This window comes from Cibotium barometz, chromosome 35, assembly GCF_041138505.1.
Source record: "Cibotium barometz isolate CiBa-2024 chromosome 35, ASM4113850v1, whole genome shotgun sequence".
Classification (NCBI taxonomy): Eukaryota; Viridiplantae; Streptophyta; class Polypodiopsida; order Cyatheales; family Cibotiaceae; genus Cibotium; species Cibotium barometz.
The window spans coordinates 50897469-50917387 of record NC_141080.1 but is presented as its reverse complement, the minus strand read 5'-3'; positions in this window follow the sequence as shown (position 1 = coordinate 50917387).

The following is a 19919-nucleotide window of genomic DNA, read 5'->3' as shown; positions in this document are numbered from 1 at the left end:
CTCTCTCAGGCATGCCCCGCATGTTTTCCGCAATAGATCGTCCGATCGTTTGAGCAAACGCTGCGAGATCACCTAGGTGAGCAGGCATAGCTGGTGGAGGCACTTCTGGGATAGCCTGGTTGACAGGAGTTGGCATTGGTCTTTATATGTATGTAGCTGATGTAGGATATGATATGTGACTAGGCCTAGCTCCTCTTGGATAAGGGTCGTGATAAGGCGGTCGTGGAGCATACGCCATTGGCATAGGTGTGGGAGCTATATGAGAATGAGTAGCGATAGGTACATATGGCCGATAGGCACTGGCACGCACTATTGTAGGTAGTACTGTTCCACTAGGTAGGTGTCGTATAACTACAGTGGTAACAGGTGCACTTTCCGTCATGCTCATCATCGGAGTAGGCATTGTGGATTCCCTAATGGAAAGTTGAGCCAAGGTTGGAAATCTAAAGTTACTGCTCGTGGGCTCAACCTGCATTGAGACTCTAGGTGCAACAACATACGAAGGGTCTATGGGACTCACCGAGGGAGTCTCCAATTGTGACAGGGTTGGTTGTTTGGCCTTGCCCGTATCCAAAAATTTCATAGGGCCAGTGGAAACTAGGTTCACTCTCCTATTTTGCCTCTCAAATTGAATAATTCTATGAATAACCTCACATATCATTTGTTGTTGCTCCTCTAGATTAGTGGCACTAGATGTAGATCATATGACTTGTAACCAACCTACATGCTATGTGTAACCCGTGTATAGGTCAGTCAGAGTCTTCGTGTGTAGATCATATTCCCAATTTTCATTGAGAAATATCCCATCTAGACTTGGCGTGCCAAACGGTTCTCTTAAAGTGGACGCAATGTCACTTCTTATGGATTGACTTCTAAGGACCTCTACTTTAGGAAGAGCGTCAGAAATTGGTAGCTCAGTAGGGCCTTCATTAAATGAAGTGGGTAGAATATCCACATGGACACTCTTTGGGAGGGTAGGGTCTACATGAGATGTGAATGGCGAATCTACTACCCCTCCTTCTTTGTTTACTTCACACTAGCTTGTTATTTAGATAGGTTCTAAAGCTTAATCTTCTTTAGAGCTAGTGTTAGTTCTTTTTATACTTAGGTTCTATTTGAGGTATATCGAGGGAGTATGCCAAGATACTATAGCTATATTTTGATTGGAACTATTTTTGAGCTTTATATTCTAACTTTATAGTTGAGTTATGAAGTGAGTGGAATACCCTAGTTAAAAACCAAAAAATATATAATACAAAATACAAAATAAAGAACAATGAAGATACTCATTGCATTTTTAGATTCTTGGTAGGTTTTTGGGGTTATCGTTGGGGCAGTGATGTTGAGGCTTGTAGAGCTGATGCCTTGGTCTTATTTGGGGTGGGACCTTGTGTCCATAAAGAAAATATGCTAATAACATGAGGTGTTTATCATCGCTATATTTTTAGGAGATACTTAGCAGTTTTTGGATTCTCTTCGAAGGTCTTTGAGCCATTGCTTTGGTCTCTGTGGGGGGATACCTTGAACCATTTAATAAATATGATGGCAGAGGGGAGTTTCACAAATTTAAATAAGAATGGGAGAAATAAATATTTTCTAGGGAAGTCTAATTGCTTAGCATTCTTGGTTATGGGGTTAGAATATTTGGTTTTGGGATTAGTTCTATAAAGAGATATTGTGCTAAAGATTTAGGTCATAACTCTAGAGACTCTTGAGTAGTACTTCAGTTTAAGAGTGGGCTAGTATCACTTTCTAAGTATTAGTTTTAGTGCTATTCTTTTTAGCATGCTAGTATGGATATATGGCTTAGTTATGATTATCCTGAGTGAAGTGTTAATGAATCAGGGGATGCAAAAGTAGTTGTTTAAGTGTTAAATGTCAGGTTAAATGTTGTGAGTTAGTTAGTTATTAGTGGATTTTATGTTGATAGAATTGATGAAGAAATGAAGATGGAGTGATCAAAGAGATGATAAAGGGAATGAGATGTTGAAGTGATGCCGAGAAAAAGGAAGTTGTAGAGTAGTAGTTTGAAGATGAAATGCTCGCAAGGATGCTTTGTAATTAAATGTGGGGGGAACGATAACACCTAATTTTGGGGCTTAATATGCCTATTTTTTGAGCAAAATTGAATAATTTTAGCCCTTTTTAGTTGTTTTAGGGGTAAAAATTAGCAAAAATAGCTATTTTTCTGGGAAAATTAGCAATTTTTAGGAAATTTCTCCTTTCTATCATTGTGGTTATGTTTCCCTATTTTTTAGGACATCTAGCTCATTTTTGGGGTATTTTTATATATTTTTCACCAATTTTATCTGAAAATTAATAAAGCATCGGGAAGTGGAACTAGTGTTGCCCACCCTTGATGGGATGTGGAATGTATGGGGAATGAGGATGAGTGCATGAAAATTTCAATCACAAGTCATTCTAGGCTAGTTTTAGTGCTTAGGACTAGATTTTGGGCCGCCCAAACAATAGAGATGTGAAAAGACATGAGTAAGTGGGAAGAAGTCCTAAGAAATGGGTGGTTATGCATGAGAAGTAGGTGTGGAGAAGAAGGGGGGAGAGGAGGGAATTTTCTTGAGATTGTTCACATGCTTGGCTAAATCCCTTGTCCCTCAAGTGATTGGAACCCTCCTTGCTATTAGTTTTCTTCACTAGTTTGCTTCTAAACCTAATTAACCATGGATTAGTGAGAGATTAGTGGTGAGGATGAGTTCTTGGCTGGAAGAGGAAGTGCAAAGGATGTTTTGGTGCTTTAAAAGCTAAGGCAACACCATTCCTTCCCAAATTTCATCAAAATCAAGCCTAATTATGGAGGTATTCTTCTTATTTTGATTGAAAATGATAGTAATTAGTAATTATTAGTAGTTTCAATGCATGATTAGTGAAATTCTTAATGTCAATGATTAAACATGTTAAGACATAATTTGGTTAAAATATTATCATGTTTAGGACATTAATTAATAATTTTACCTAAATAGGACAGATTAACAAAGAAACTAATTTAATTATGAATCATTTTTGAAAATTTATTTTTAAAAAAGTAACATAATTATGCAAAAACACTATGTTGAATGTTTGGTAATTATTGGCTGAGTTTTGTGAATTATTAATTAATTATGAAGATTATGTGTTTTATGATAATAATTTAAAGAAACATGGTGAATGATTTTTTTTAGTATTTAATTTTATATCAAAGTTGTTAAGAATGATGATACACAATATAAAATATTATTACCATGTTTTATTAAGAGATGGTATCGCTTTTTAGGGTTTTAGTGCTATTTTATTAATCTATAATATTTAAGTATGATTAATAGTAATTAGAAAAATATCGTTACTAAATATGAAAAATTAGGAGTGTGTTTAGGAATGGTTAAATTTCACTTATCTGATTTGGTTTAATAGAAAAAGAATTTTTGAAAAGTAATTTGTATTTATCTTTGATTTTTAGAGTATTTTTGGAAAATCAATATCTAATTAATGGAAAAGAATTTAGAAAAATTTTAAACATAAACTTAGATTGATGTTTCATGTTTAATCTATGTGTAAAAGGAATTTTGTACAAAATGAATCTATCATGGAGATGTAGTGTAAAATGACTAATTTAATTTGTAGGTTTTTAGTGGAGGGGGAATAGCAAGAGATTAAAACCTTATGTACTTCACGGATGTTTGGTTCTTGGGGGACCAGAGAAGATGGTTGTGGAGGACAACTTGAGGTTGGTGTTGCGGGTGTTCTTTCCTCCTAGGTTTCCACAAAAACTAATGTTGTCAAGGAAATAGAGAGGGGCCTTTGAGATGTTATCTTTACCCTTTTCTTGGGGGGTTTCTCAAGAGAGCTGACGCCTATTTGTGCCACTAGCTGCCTTGTGTCCTCCGAGATGGCACAGCCTTCCGCTAACTCTTGTTGTAACACTGCTTAAGCTATGGGGTACCATTTCAAGTTCTTCCTACATGGCATCTGGCAAAGCATGACTTAGTATTTGGGTAAGGAGGTAGGGGTTTACTAACTTGTTGCCATATGTTGTGTGATAATGAGTAAATTCTTTATGTAGCATGCTTGTCCAATCATCCTTTTCCCCACGGTGCAGGCAATAAACCTTGTGCATATCTATGGGGTTATAATAGTCCGTTGGTTTCACCTGCATGATCGTAGAGGCTTTCTCCACCTGGCAATCCTTGAGCAGCACTATGAACTCTTCTCCATTGTTGTTTACATGAGAGGGTGGGCAAATGTCAAAGAAATCTAATTTTTTGGAAAATAGGTTAGGCTTTGGCGTAGGTTGAGGGCCTCATGGATTAACTTCTCGATGAGGTTGAGGGCCTCATGGATTAACTTCTCGATGACTAGTGATGTGTCACTGTCATGAGAATGATGATATGTAATTCATGATGTGATTCATTGGGTGTGATTGCTGACACGCCATGTCATGAGATTAGTGATTTATCAAACACGCACCAGGATTCTGCAAACTATAGAATCAAGGTTGACAAGGGATGACATAAACTATCCAATTTTGGCATTGGTAAACTGGAATGTGTGAGGGGAATGGGTAATTGTTAGGTTTCTCATAATCTCGAGTCCATGATTTTTTAGTCACGTGAAATGGATTCCATGATTTTGTAGATTGCAAAATCACGGTATCCCATGTCATGATGGGTTTTGGTGTAGGGGAGTGCAAAATGAAAACAAACATCAAGGTGAGGTTTTAATATGGCTAGGGGGGGGATAGACAACATGAGACAAACAGGAGGCAATCATTGAAATCATGAAAATAGCAAAACCCACCAATCTGTGCGTATCTTTTATGAACCAAATGACCATTGTAAACATCATTAAGCAAGAGAACAAAAACAAAAAGAACAAGGGCCATGAGTTCTCCCTGAGTATGGTGGTGCTAGTGGAGAGAATGTAGGCAAATAGGAGGTGATGCGAGCATCGCAAAGGCGATGGAGAGCTCTAAGGAAGACAACAAATCAAAAAGATTGAAAAATAGTTCCAAGAATGGAAAAACGTTTACTATTTAAAGCCAATATGATCATGACGTTGCTGGGAAATTATGGTGATGACACATGGCATAATTTCATTGGTCTTGGGCTGTGTGTTGTGATCACGACAATGGTCACGTGATCATGGCAAACAGTCAACTTGATCACGGCACATAGCTTTGATTATTAGATAATCACACCAAGTAAGATTTCCAAGTGGGATTTGATTCAGTTATATTCAGGCATATAACCCTACCCTGGTTCAGTAAGATGATTTTCATAGCATTTTTGTGAGGAATGATTATGCAGACATGAGAATCACGACCTTGATTTTCCTAGGATCACGGTGATAAGACAATGGGGTGCTGGCCAGTAGGGTAGGGGTTTTGATTATGCATTTGGAAACAACTAATGTAATCCCTCCAAGGATGATGATAAACAGAAGTCATTTGATGTTATTTTTCAGAATCATGACCGTGATTCTATAGAATCATGAAATCACGGGCCGTGATTTTGCATAATATAGAATCGTGGTTTTGAGTGTTAGTGTGAGTTAGGCAAAGAGGGTATTAAGCTGGTTAGTCCTCTAGGGCCTATTGTGTTAAATCATGGGGTGTTCCTGTGGCTAGATTCTCCATGGGTTAGGCCCAAGAATATCTAGATGAAGCTATTGATGTGGAGGGAGCATGTTGATGTAACCATTATAGCTCCTCAATGGAACATAGTAGCTCTTGCTCCATACATTGAATTAGCCAATCCTCATCAAATCTATAGCAGCTCTTGTGGGAACATATCCATGGATATGTGTTCAAGTTTGTCGACTAAAACATCTTTTCCCTTGAGGCAAGGAATTGGGTAATTCGCCTCATTTACCTCAGTTGATTTGCATCTTTTGTGACATCGAGTTAGGAAGGTTCTTATGGCTTTTTTTTAGGTTCTTGTGGTATCCCAATCGCATTTTCAGTATTAACTGACTTTTGTCTCCATTCCCATCAAGGCTTGGTCTCACTGATTGATTTAGTGAGGTTAGGTATGAACTGAGATCTTACCTTGGGCACCCATACCTGTTTTATCACCTAATCTGGTTGAGTGTTGTTCTTGGGTAAGACCCATTTCGGCCTTCCATTTCTGTTACCACTTTTTGTGGTTGGAGTGGTGGGGGTCACTGGTGATAGTTATTGTGACGAGGCTTATGGATAGAATGCTTTTCCATAAGATTCCGTGACTTGGGTATCCATATTTTCATGCACCCTTCATAGCATCCTTGTGCTTTCAACAACATTTTGGGAACCCAATAGCGTTGGAGGACATGAGACTTATTGTTTTGAGACTTTTACGGTGGAGTGGGACTCAGGCCTCTCTCTATCCTAGTTGTTGCCTTTTCCTTGAATACTTGTGGTGCCTCAGGTGTGCCAAAAGACAAAGTAGGATTGTGGAAGACTGTGGTTGCTCAATTTTGAGATTGTGGGTGGTTTCTATGGTGCTCCATATAGCAACAGTGTGTATCTATAGTTCCCTATTGACAAGTGAGCAATCCTTTGCTCCCAATTAACTTTACAATTCACACAGTAAAGATCCAGCTTCATCCGAGCAACATTTACTCTTCTAAAGCACTACAGGCACAATAAAAACCTTACACGGCCAATGATTATTCATGGTGAAAACATTAACTTTCAAACATCCCAAAGCTCTTATGGTTCTTACATGCACACTCTTAACTTGAGCTGAGGTGGGGTCCAACCCTAGTTTGTTCAGCTTTACCTAGGTCTCATACAAGAGCAACCCGAGTTTTGTGAAGAAGAGATTAGTAGAGGTCCCTCCCACAAAGAGTCCTACTTTGAGCTGTGCAAGCTCTATCTCCAGGACCTCTTCCTCGATTAGGGTGAGAGTAGCCATGTTTATGTGGAGTGTCAGTCAACCATTGTGTTTTGCCTTGGCTTGGGATGCCCTGGCCTTAGCCTCATCTTGTACTTCTCTTTTGAGTCTTTCTTCTTGTCTCAATTTTTCTTGCTTCCTTTTGCATGCTTGTTTTTTCAACATGTCTTGGGTTAAGGACCCAAAGTATTTCTTAAGTTTTCTACCATTTATGTAGCCTTGCATCTCAATGTCGTCAATGGTCTCAATGTGGGTTACACCTCGGGGAGTGAGTTCTGGAACTCTGGATAACCCTAGCCCTCAATATTTCATTTTTTTTCGCTTGGAAGAACCAATTGCGTACATAAGTATCAGGTTGCCTCTTCTTATAGCTACTCAAATTTTAAGTTATGGTTAAACCACTGTTCATCTGAGCTTTTCTACTCTAGTCTCATCAAGCTTTTCTAATTCAACCAATCTTTCTACTAGATAATTCTCCCTTAGGTGTTCCTTGGCAACTATCCTCAAGCTGGGCACTAAATATTCCATAGGCATCACTGCCTCGATTCCGTAGGTGAGCCGAAAAGGAGTTTGTCCCATGGCTACCTTATAGGAGGTCCCATATGCCCACATTGCAGCTGCTATTATGTTATGTTCCCAATCATTTTGTCTAGCTTCCACCATCTTGCTTAGGATACCACAAAGGACTTTATTCGTACTTTCTACTTGCCCGTTAGCTTGTTGAGAATAGTAGGGTGAAGACTTATTGTGTATCACCATAAATCCCATCAATGACTTCATTGATAAAATGAGATCCCTTATCACTGACTAGCTCTAGGAGAGACACCCGAATCTTGATATGATGTGCTCATATAAAAACTTAGCAGTGGTACGAGCATCTACCTTTCGAGTAGCTTTTGCCTCCACCATTTTGTGAAATAGTCTATAGCCATAATTATGTGCCTCGCTTGCATTTGTTGTACGGTTGGGCTTATGGGTCAACAAAATCTATCCCCCATTTCTCAAAGGGTTGTTTTACAAAATGATCGGATTCAATGGCATCCTACCTTATTCATGGGGAATGTGGAAGCATTGACATTCGTTCATAGTGTTTGATGAATTCCATGGCATCACTAAACATTGTTAGCTACCATAACCCGGCTTGCAAGATTTTCTTTGCCATTACTTTGCCTATAAAATGTCCTCCTAGAATGTCATGTGGAAATCCATATGTAAGATACTTGGAGATTTCTTCACTCCATTGAAGTACCAAATCCAATTTCAAAAGAGTAGCATCTGTTGGTATTTCATCATCAACACAAGTGGTGGTAACTTTGCCATTAGGTGCCGCGAGGCATGTGATCTGCCAATACATGTTGTGATCCTTTTCTCACTATAACTATAAATTCAAACTCCATAAATAGTAACAACCAACGTGTAATGTGGCTTGTCACTCATGCAAGTCTTGTTGACCAGATATAACAAAGCTTGATGATGGACAAAGAAGATGAACTTATTAGCCAACAAGTAGTGTCTGTACTTTTTCCCTGCATACACCATGCCTAGTCCTTGCCTTTCAGTTGTGGTATAATTCATCTCAACATCATTGAACTATCAACTTACAAATAAGATTGGATAATTAATGTATGCTCCCCTGGTTGTGCTAAAACACACCTAATTGCAAAGTTTTATGCATCGATATGCACATGAAACACAAGCTCCCAATTTGGAAGTCTTAAGATAGGTGCACTGGCTAATGCCCTCTTTAATTCATTATATGCTTGCTGACACTCTTCTCAATCTATTCAAATACAATCAAAAGCTTATACAATGGCTTGGCGATATCAACATAGAATACGATAAACCTCTAGTAGTAGCCAACATGTCCCATGAACCGTTGTACTCCTTTGAAGTTGGTGGTAGGTAGTGGTAGATCTAGGATGAGTTTCACCTTACTATCATTGGTGGAGATCCCATTTTTGGATACAATATGCCCCAGTATTACTCCATGCTTTACCCAAGATTGGAATTTTAAAGGGTTCACGGATATGCAAGGAATATGCAATACAATCCACACCTCTCAAACACCTTTTTCAAGTAAGCTAGATGATCCAACCATTGTGAATGTACATAGAGATCATTAATAAATACCTCCAATCATTTCTACAAATAATCCTTGAAGGCTATGCTCATTAATCTATGAAAGGTTGTAGGAGTGTTGGTCAATCCAAATAGCATGACCTTATATACAAATGTTCCCCAGGTGGTGGTGAAGCAGTTTTATGTTGGTCCTCAGGTGCAATGGATACTTAGTTGTATCTCAAGAACCCATCCAAAAAACTATAGGCTTTTGTACTTGCCACCCATTTTACAGAACGTGCTCTGTGTATGGCCGGGCTGCAGCCCCCCCCCCCCCCCCCGCGTGCGCCTGTTGAAAGATGAGGGAGAGGAGGTCTCCCTCTCCACTCTCCTTTCTCCTCCTTCTCCAAATCAACTCCACTCTCACCACCCCAGCTCTTCTCTCTCTCTCTGGTAATGATCCCTACAGGTTGCCGCAGCTACCTTCTTCAAGTCAACACACATGCAAAGCTTCTCATTTTTCTTGGGTACAATCACAATAGGTGATACCCCATCTGTGTGCTCAATTTCATAAATGAAATTCGCAATAGGTGATACCTGCTCAATTTCATAAATGAAATTCGCAAAACAACGAGTTTATCAATTTTCTCCTTTACAATTTTTGAATATTTCGGATTCATTTGGTATGGACGTTACTTAACCAACCTCGATCCTTCCATGATAGGGATGGTGTCCTTCACCACTTCTGGCAGCACTCCCTTCATGTCCTTTTAGCTCTAAGCAAAGCAGTCCTTAAACTCTTTTAATAGAGTTATCAATGCCTCTTCTTCTTGTAGAATGGATCTGTGTGGCAATAAAGACAAGTTTCGAGTCCTTACCAGTCTCTACAATATTCACTTCCTTCACCTCTGCAAGTCCATCATATGAGGACCTTCTTTGATCACCCCTCAAACATTGTGCCCGTAGTAGATAAATTACCTTCCTTTCATCAACATCAAAGGATTTCAAATGGCTAGGAACCCTTCATAGATCAATGTATCTGGGCACTAAATGCCTGATACTTGGTAATGGAAATATCATAAAGGAACAAACACTAGCACAAAGACATTCCCTTTAGCAGAAAATCATAACAGTAAAACGGAATACGAAACATCATGCAGAAAATCCACTACACACAATAATCCTGAACAGATGATCAGAATTCATTGATATCATAATCATGTAAGGGATTACATTTCCGCTTCCTCATCTTCTACAATTCTGAATATCAGTTATGCGCCTTCCCATGATCAACTAACTACATCTCTTCATATCTTTCCCTTCTCACGAATTCCTAAGCAACTACCCAAAAGGATCATTCACATATATAGAATTCGGATATTCCCACTTAGGTAAAGTTAACCCCTAACACATGGCACAGCCCGGTGGTTGGGTTTTCGAGAAAACCCGACTCGGACCCATAAATCCCTGATCAAACCATCCATTGTCTTTACATTGCTTCAAAAAGAAAACAGAACTACAAACTGAAAGCAAAATCCTACTAAACTAGAAATCCTAAAACACTAGAAAAGCATAAATTACTACGGTGACACCACCGGCTCCATCGGCTTCGGCGGATCATCTTTAGTCTTTGAATCTTCCACCGGCTCCAGATTGACGACTGGAACAGTAATCTGATCTGCAGGCATTACATCCTGTGACACCATCTGAATGACTTCAGCCTGGCCAACTGCTTCCTTGTCAACATCCGACATAATCTCCACAGTTTGTTCATGATCCCCCACAGTAGCCTGCTCTGTATCCAACTGTCCCTCATTAGGCAACTCCATAAAACACATGGCTTGAACTTGCTTCTCAAACTCCAACAATTTCAACATCAAAGCATCCTTTTCCGACTGTAACCCTGCTACTTGATCCAACAATATCTGCTCAGATTCAGAAATGAAAGCTCCACTTAATGTATGAAATGGCTTCATCACCCAGGCTTCAATCCGATCTCGGATACCTTGCCACAGTTTGACTCCCACCTCAGTTAAGCTCCTCCTAATCACTGCTAAATCAGACTCTGAAACTAACACTCCCTCTACATCTTCATTACTCTGAGATAGCATCTGTCTTTCAATAGCCAACAATGGTTGAATACGTTGAACTAACATCTGATTCTCCACCTGCAAACCCACATTTTGCTCAGACAACACTTCCAACTCTTTATGCATCTTCTCCTGCAATTGATTTGTCCATTCTTGAAACAATCCCAACGACATCTTTGTCTTCACCAAATTTCTCTGACACTCTGCTGCCTGGTCTTTCTCTTTAACCACTGCCTCCTGAGCCTGAACTAACAACATCTTAGTTGTCACTAACTCCTCCTCTTGATGCTTGACTTTAAGCTAATAAGTAGCTTCCGATCTCGACTGCTCCTGGATAACCCGAACCTGCTGTTTCCAATCTGCAATACTACTCTCCTGCTTCCGAACATACTCTTGGACCTTATTCAAAGACCAGAGCACATCCTGCAACTCTCCACTCTGAACACTCTGTTCGGCTTCCTTAGCTATGACTATAACAGAATCCCACTGATTTGACTTAACAGGTGTAAAATCCATCGTCTTTACCACATCTTGGATCGCAGATGAATCCACATCCAAGAAACTCAACATCTGATCATACCAAGAATCCAATATCGCCACAGTAGCTGAAAACAAAACCGAATCAGGTAAATTATCATCCACCCCTTCAGCTACTTCCCCATTCTCCAACCTACTCAAATAATCCGCTACAGCATGCTCCTTTCCCGGGGTATGTAGGATCAGAAAGTCAAACTCCTGGAGTAGAAGCATCCACCTAGCTAACCTACCCGTCAAGTGTGGTTTCTTGACCAGATACAATAAGGCCTGATGATCTACATGGAAAACCAGCTTATTGCTCAACAGATAATGCCGGAACTTGTGAAGAGAATACACCATCCCCAAAGCTTCCCTCTCCGTGACGGCATAATTCCTTTCAGCACTTGTCAACATCTTGCTAGCATAGTACACTGGTCGAAACCAACCCTTAATCTTCTCCTGCATGAGGACAGCCCCTACGACAATGTCCGAAGCATCTACAAAAACATGAAATGGTAACCCCCAATCAGGAGGTAGCACTATCGGTGCCACCACCAACATCTTCTTCAGAATTTGAAATGCCTTTTCTTGAACTGGAGACCACACAAAATCCACGCCCTTCTTGGTCAAATGAGGAAGGGGTGCACACACATCTGAAAGATATCTCAAAAACCTACTATGCCACTTAACCTGCCCCAAAAACCGGCTTAATTCCTTAAGATTACGTGGTGCGGAAGCCTGCTGAATGGCCTCAATCTTCTTTGCATCAATCAAGATGCCTTCCTGGGACACCACATGGCCCAAGAGAATCCCACGCCTTACTGCAATAGCACATTTGAAGGGATTAAGAGCTATGCGGAACATCCGACACCGCTCCAAACAGAGCCTCAGGTGCTGCAAGTGCAAAGCCTTTTTACCAAAGACACTAAAATCATCAAGAAAGGCTCGCATAAAATCCAACAGATATGGCTCAAAAGCCTTCTGAGCCACAAAGGAAAATGATGGTGGGCCATTCTTTAAACCAAAGCTCATCACCGTGTAAGCAAAGGCTCCCCACTCAGTGATAAAGGCCGTCTTATCCACATCCTCCGGTGCCATCCTTATCTGATTATACCCTGAGAAACCATCCAAAAAACTATACATCTCATGACCAGCCACAGCATCAAGGAGGGTATCACAGAACGGTAACGGAAACGGGTCAGTAATTGTGGCAGCATTCAACTTCCTGTAGTCCACACACACCCTGATCTTGCCATTCTTCTTTGGCACGACCACAATGGGAGACAGCCAAGTCACCTCATTGACCTGCTTGATAAACCCTACCCGTAATAGCTTATCCAGCTCCTCCTTGACCTGCTTGGCAAAATTTGGATTCATGCGATACCGCTGTTGGATAACAGGAACAGCATCACTCTTCAAATTGATGCGGTGCTGGTGTAAAGCTGGATCAATGCCCTTCATATCAGAATACTCCCAAGCAAACACATCTCGAAACTCCACTAACAGTTTCTGCAAGTCCTCCTTAAATTGACCGTCAACATGCACACTGACTCGAACCATCTTAGGATCGGATACAGTACCTAAATTCATGTCCTGTAATTCATCTTCCTCCACCCTGATGGACTTCTGCAAACGCCGTTCATATTGCTGTTCAGCTGCTATAATGGCTTCCTGCTCGGTAACAGTATGCACCTGCTGAGCCTTGGCAGCTAAAGCTTCTTCCACAGCCCTCTGTAAAATATTGCCTTCCATTATCTGGCCTGGAACCACCTGGATCTCCTGCTCGGGCACCACACTGTCTTCAGTCGGAACATCCGATGATTGTTCCACCCCCTCGACACTCGGCGGAACTGCCGAGACAGGTTGTCCAGTATTCTGATATCGGGTGACAATAGCTTCCACATCTACATCAAAGACCGGTACAACCGTTGGATTTGCTTGCATATAAGCCTCCTCCTCATCTTCACCTACATCACTTGCCAAATGAATGCCCTGAGCACATAAAGGCTTCTGCCCCTGCGGCAAGAGAACTTTGGATAACATGGACAAGCGAGTTGTCTTCTTGCCCTGCCTGATCACCACAGTATTATCCTCCCAATCCTGCTTGACACGGGCAATTTTAAACCAGGGGCGGCCTAGCAACATGGCATAGGCAAACCCGCTATCCTGCATCCGGAGCACCACAAAATTCACAAGAAACGACAGACCACCCACCTTAATAGATTGATTCTTAAGAATCCCCAAAGGTTGAAGTCGCCTCTGATCTGCCATCCTTACTTGAAAAGGTGCTGGTGCTAACACCCCCAACTTCATACGGAGGTAAACGGTCTCCGGTAGAATATTGACTCCGGAACCCCCGTCCAGTAAAACCTCTTCAAACTTGTGCCCGTGGAATGCCACCTTAATCACTGGGACTTGAAAATCCACATCTGCGGACTCAGCTTGAGAAACTCCCACAAACGGGGCTTGATCCTCCACCATCTTGGCTGGAACTGGCTCCTGCAGCTTCCCCAACAGCTGTTCCCGGAAAGCCGGTACCATGCTCAACAGCTGATCCAAGGAAATTTGAATAGGCGCATGCATGAGTGCATCAAATAGATCCCCAGAACCTGGTACTGTTTCAGTTACCTTAGGAACGGGATCGGAATGGACCACCGCAATCTTTCCTGGAAGTGGATCACAAGGTGGCTGGGCTGGAATCGGTTCCTCCGACAACTGTGCCTTTAGCAGTGGGTCCATTGGTTCCACCGGGAGCTGCTTCTGCTGGAGTTTCTGAACCTGACTGGAAACTTTTCTACGAACCACCTCCTGGTCCTCCCAACTGATAGGTCCCTTACCCTTTGCACGGGTAACAGCCAAAGTGTCCACTAAATCTTGCCCCTGACAATCCCCAACGTGCATACCCGTGGAGCACTCCCCCTGCGCATCAACAGAGCTAGAAGCGCTCAGCACGTGGAACTGCTGCGGCACACCCTGAAGATGGGAAACCCCCGTGCTGGCCCCCCCTGCCTGATCTCCCACCATCTCTATCAGGATGGCATTTGCTTGAGCTGGAGGGCGCTGCTGCTGCTGGTCCTGGGGAGGTCCCTGACCCCGATTCCCCTCATTGAATCGAATGACAGGTTTCCCTCTTTCCTCCCTATGCTTACACCATAATTCACAGGCCGGACCAATTCGATGCCCGTCTTTTGCACAGTAATCACACAGTGGCACACCCTGAGGTCCCCTCTGAAACCCTTGCTGCCCCTGCCAATTAGGTCTTGGAGCATATGGTCTTGGAGGCCGATTATAGGGAACATGTGGAACGGTCGGAACCACCGGATTAGCCTCTGCAACTTGCTGAGGGGGTGCTCGCTGAACCACATTGGGTGGCACCTTGCCTCTGTAGTTGGGGTTGTACCAACAGGCACTCGTAAGATGACCGTCCTTCTCACAGATATGGCAGTACTGTTTCTCCTTGGGCAAGACAGCTGCATACCCCAAGGCTTTAAGTTTGTGAAGAAGCTTTTTCTCCTTCTCCGCCCTAACCTGTTTCTCTTTATCTTTCTTCAGCTTAGCCTTCCTTGAGGCCTTTTTCTTCTCACTTTGCCCCTCATCCTCCGATTCATCAGATGAGCATGCCGACTCGGCCTCACTATCCGAGTCTGACGCAGTCGAACTATCCGACTCTGAGCCATCCTGCTTCCTGCCCTTCCGTTTGTCCTTCTGAATGCCCAGGCGCTTTTCCACCCGAGAGGCAGCTGTCACGAGGTTATCAAATCCGCCGGCAATATCCACATTTGCGACAGCACTCTTCAAGTTCCTCCGCAATCCTTTGACAAAGTAACTGGCAAGCATTTCATCCGAGGGTCTTTCATTACCCTGCAGCCTGGCAGCCAATCCCCGAAACTTCTGAGCATAATCCTCCACTAACAGATGCTTCTGTTCCATGGCCTTGATCTTTTTGACGATATCAGTAGGAGTTTTCTCCTTCCTGAACCGGGCCAAAAACGCATCCTTCAAAGCATTGAAATCTGCAAAGTGGGCCAAGCCATATTGGCTAAACCAACTCATTGCTACCCCCTCCAGAGTTGCGGCAAACTGCTGCAATTTCACCGGATCTCCAAAATGGGCAGGGTACCCACTGGCTTGCCATCGGGTCTCAAATTGAGCCACGTGACAGTCTGGGTCTTCCTTAGGCTTTGCCTTAAATTTGGCCGCCTTAACCGTTGGATTGGGTGGTGGTGCAGCCATGTTCACAACTCCTGGTAGTGGATTAGCTGGTGGCAGATTTTTCAATGGATCAAATTGCAACCGTCTCTGACTCCGAACAGGCGGTCTGGACAGGAATAGGGCACCAACAAATTGATGCAAATGACGCCGAGCTTGCTCCGGGCTAGCGACATGCTGCCCCGGCCCGTCTGCAAGTGGTGTCGTATGCTCGACAGCGTCCGCCTCGGCCACGCCGGTCTGCGCCAATTGGCCCTCAATTACGCCAGCAGAAACCGACGTAACCGCCCACAGGTGGCCCTTCCGCAGCATCACCGCTTCCACTGCTAGAAGCTTCCAACCTGTCATATCTGCGCTTCCTGGCTTGTGCCCTCGTGAAATGAATGGGACTAGTTTGCCGCTCCCGATCTGACATTCAGGCGAGACACAAACAGCACAGCACAAAACAACCCCATACCCAACAGAACAAGACAATGCTGAGTATGCGAACACCGCAGGATCGCCAATGTGTATCTGGGCACTAAATGCCTGATACTTGGTAATGGAAATATCATAAAGGAACAAACACTAGCACAAAGACATTCCCTTTAGCAGAAAATCATAACAGTAAAACGGAATACGAAACATCATGCAGAAAATCCACTACACACAATAATCCTGAACAGATGATCAGAATTCATTGATATCATAATCATGTAAGGGATTACATTTCCGCTTCCTCATCTTCTACAATTCTGAATATCAGTTATGCGCCTTCCCATGATCAACTAACTACATCTCTTCATATCTTTCCCTTCTCACGAATTCCTAAGCAACTACCCAAAAGGATCATTCACATATATAGAATTCGGATATTCCCACTTAGGTAAAGTTATCCCCTAACAATCAAGCTTGAAAAGATGCAGGGGAGAAGAGATCTTGAGCTCTTGCAAGCACACACACTCACAAAACCCTAAAAGAGCACGCTAAAAATCTTCTTCTTCTTCACACAACACTCAACACACCATATACAAAGATAAGAGTACACACCATATGAAAAGGTACTCAACCAAATACATACTAGGGTTCTCTATAATGTGAACCCAACTAAATGAGCTGGTGCTATAACTATGCCAGTCTCTAGAATGGCTGTCACACACAGTCTGTCATCCCACTGGCCCCATATCACCCATGATCTCACCAACCATGCTAGTGGTGTAAGTGTGGGGCCTATCCCCCTGGCGGGTCATCAGTGTCCACCACCTCACTAGATGAGCTCGATATCTCAACACTCCCCCTTGAGCTCAACTCCATCTCATGTACACCAAGTGAAGCCCTGAATCTGCGGAGCTTCTCTGTACCCAATTCTTTGGTGAAGATGTCAGTGACCTGATCCTGTGTAGTGCTAACATAAACAAGGTCAACGTCTCCTGCCAAAACCTTCTCTCTGACAAAATGGTCTATATGCTTTGTGCGAGCATGAAAAACTGGGTTCCTGGCCAACCGTATACTACTAATGAAAAGATGCAGGGGGGAAGAGAGCTTGAGCTCTTGCAAGCACACACACACACTCACAAAACCCTAAAAGAGAACACACAAGGTGAGAGGCTGAAAATCTTCTTCTTCTCTACTCAACACTCAACACACCATATACAAGAATAATAGTACACCAATATGAAAGGTACTCAACCAAATACATACACGGGTTCTCTATAGTGTGAACCCGACTAAATGAGCTGGCGCTATAACTATGCCAGTCTCTAGAATGGCTGTCACACAGCCTGTCATCCCACTGGCCGCATATCACCCAAGATCTCACCAACCATGCCAGTGGTGTAAGTGTGGGGCCTATCCCCCAGGCGGGTCATCAGTGGCCACCGCCTCACTAGACGAGCTCGATATCTCAACACTCCCCCTCGAGCTCAACTCCATCTCATGTACACCAAGCGAAGCCCTGAATCTACGGAGCTTCTCTGTACCCAATGCTTTGGTGAAGATGTCAGCTACCTGATCCTCTGTGCTGACATAAACAAGGTCAAGATCTCCTGCCAAGACCTTCTCTCTAACGAAGTGGTAGTGGACCTCTATGTGCTTCGTACGAGCATGAAAGACTGGGTTCCTGGCCAACTGTATACTGCTAATGTTGTCACAGAAAATGACAACTTGTCTATCCACTGATAGACCCAAATCTGCAAGTAGCTTTCTCAACCAAGCTACCTCACATGCTGCCATAGCAGCTCCTCTGTACTCGGCCTCTGTACTGGATAGAGCAACCGTAGGCTACTTCTTGCTGCTCCAAGTCACAGCAGCACTCCCCAAAGAAAACATGAGGCCACTGGTAGATCTTCTGTCTGAGATACTACCAGCCCAATCAGCATCTGTGTACCCATGCACACATATCTCTGTCCCAGTCTCATAGAATAGTCCACAATGCAAAGTAGACCTCACATACCTCAGTATGCATCTCACTACATCCAAATGCGGTTTCCGTGGAACCTGCATAAACTGACTCACCAACCCAACAGCATAGCTCAAACCTGGTCTGGTGATCGTCATGTAGATCAAACTTCCTACTATGCGCATGTACATAGTAGGATCCTCCAAGATCTCTCCTGAATCTGCACTCAACTTGCCATTCTGATCCAATGGCACAGAAATAGGCTTACAGCCTGTCATACCATACTTGGACAACATGTCCAAGCCATACTATCTCTGCAGTAATCCAATACCATGTGGTGACCTAATCACCTCAATGCCCAAGAAATATCTGAGCTCCCCCAGATCCTTCATCTCGAACTTCTGTCTAAGCAAGATCTTTACATCAAAGATCTCTGCATCATGGTCCCCCGTAATGATCAAGTCATCTACATAGATGACAACAAGCACAACTCCTCTATCACCATGTCTCACATACAGCGAGAAATCTGCATTGGCTACATGAAAGCCAATAGTGACAAGATATTCAGAAATCTTGTCAGACCATGCTCTTGGTGCTTGCTTTAAGCCATACAAGGCTTTCTTCAACCTGCAAACATGCTCGGGGTGACCCACATCCTCATAGCCAGGTGGCTGCAACATATACACCTCTTCTTGCAAATCCCCATGCAAGAATGCATTCTTTACATCCATCTGATGTAAAGACCATTGCTTTGACGTAGCCACTGCTATCACAACTCTCACCGTTGCCATCTTGGCAACTGGGCTAAAAGTTTCCTCATAATCAATCCCATATGTCTGCGCATATCCTTTCTTGCCTTCAGGCAATTGCACTAAATCCCAAGTTTCATTTCCATATAGTGCATCCATCTCCTTATCCATAGCTTTCTCCCAACACACATTTCCAACAGCCTCATCAATGCATGTGGGCTTAACAACCTTCACAACCTTTGCCATATATGCATAGTGATGTGCCACATAACCATCATATGTGAATCTCTGCACAGGGTTCTTCACTCTCCCTGATCTTCGTAGCTTTTCATTCATGGCTTCCATAGCCTTCTTTACACCAGGTGTTCTCATAACTGGGATCCCAAGCTCCTCATCAAGGCTCATATCTGAGCCTCTCCATCAACATGAGAATGCCCTGCAGAAATGTCAGGCATACCAATGGGCTCAACCACTTTCTCTTTTCCTTTACGTGATGTACTAATCATATTTGCAGGACTGGTATTATGATGCAGCCTACCACTCCATGGTCTATCAATAGACCCACTAGATGAGGACTCTCCTGGTCCACTCAAAGACCGTGATTGCTGACCTGCATTCTGTGCAACCACACTTCCACTCACATCAGCCCCAACAGCTTCTTTTTCAGCAGCATACCAGCTGCTCATCTCATCAAAGACAACATCCATGCTTACCCTCAACTCACGTGTAGCAGGGTTATAACACCTGTATCCCTTTTGCTCAAGGGAGTATCCAATAAACACACATTTTTCAGCTTTTGGATCCAGCTTAGTTCTCAACTCATCTGGCACATGCACATATGCAATGCATCCAAAGACTTTCAGATGAGACAAATCTGGTTTTCTGCCAGTAAACCTCTCCTCTGGAGTTACATCATGTATGGCTGCAGTTGGAGTCCTGTTCATGATGTATATAGTTGTAGAAACAGCCTCAGCCCAATAGCAATGCGGCATATTCTTCTCTTCCATCAATGCTCGCGCAATCTCAGCAATGTGCCTGTTTTTCCGCTCAGCAACTC